We start from the raw sequence: 733 nt of genomic DNA, 5'->3' as shown, positions 1-733 counted from the left end.
AAATTTAAATATGAAGTTTTAATAAATAAAATTAGAGATAGAACTTAGAAGACTGAATAAATGAATGATGGGCTCATTCATTCAACCTCTCTGGCCCTCAGAACACACTCCAGATGCAACCAAAGCACAGTTCTGGTCGTGTTCAGTTGAGTGGCCAGAGGCTTTCAGGGGATGAGAGGCTGGCCGCGGGCCTGGATAGAGCTCACTGCGGACCAAATCTGGGCCCCCGGGTTGGGGTTTTGAGACCCCTGCCCTAGGGCTAAGGCCATTTTCAGTGCTCTTTTCCGTACTGTGCTCTCGGGTACCCGTTTGTTTGCACTTCTGTTGTGAGAATTGTTGTGTGCTGCCCCTTTACAAGGCAAACCCAGAAGTCTTCAGGGTGAGATGGCGATGGGAGAGAACGGGGGATAAGCTTTCAGGTTTTGTGCCTGTGTCAGCAATTAGGTCTGTGTGATCTTCTTGGGCTGGAACAGTCTGCAGCCAAGATGGACTAGGAGACAATCCGCAGATACGCTGTACTGCTTGTTTTTTTTCCACCAACTTGAGTTTTGCTGTGGTTTTCCTTAGAGCTGAAGGCAATAAAACAGGGAAGAACGACAGCTGGAATGGCTCTGTAGGAAATCTTGGGACAAATCTGAAAAAGTCAGAGGTTAGAGCCCGTCTTTGGGCCCACTTGTGGTGGTGCAGTGGCATAGATTGCTATTTTCTCTAAAAGCTCTTGCCTTGTGTCAAA

This window comes from Tiliqua scincoides, chromosome 13 (assembly GCF_035046505.1).
Source record: "Tiliqua scincoides isolate rTilSci1 chromosome 13, rTilSci1.hap2, whole genome shotgun sequence".
Taxonomy (NCBI): Eukaryota; Metazoa; Chordata; class Lepidosauria; order Squamata; family Scincidae; genus Tiliqua; species Tiliqua scincoides.
The sequence above is the reverse complement of the archived record's forward strand: the minus strand, read 5'-3'. Positions refer to the sequence as shown.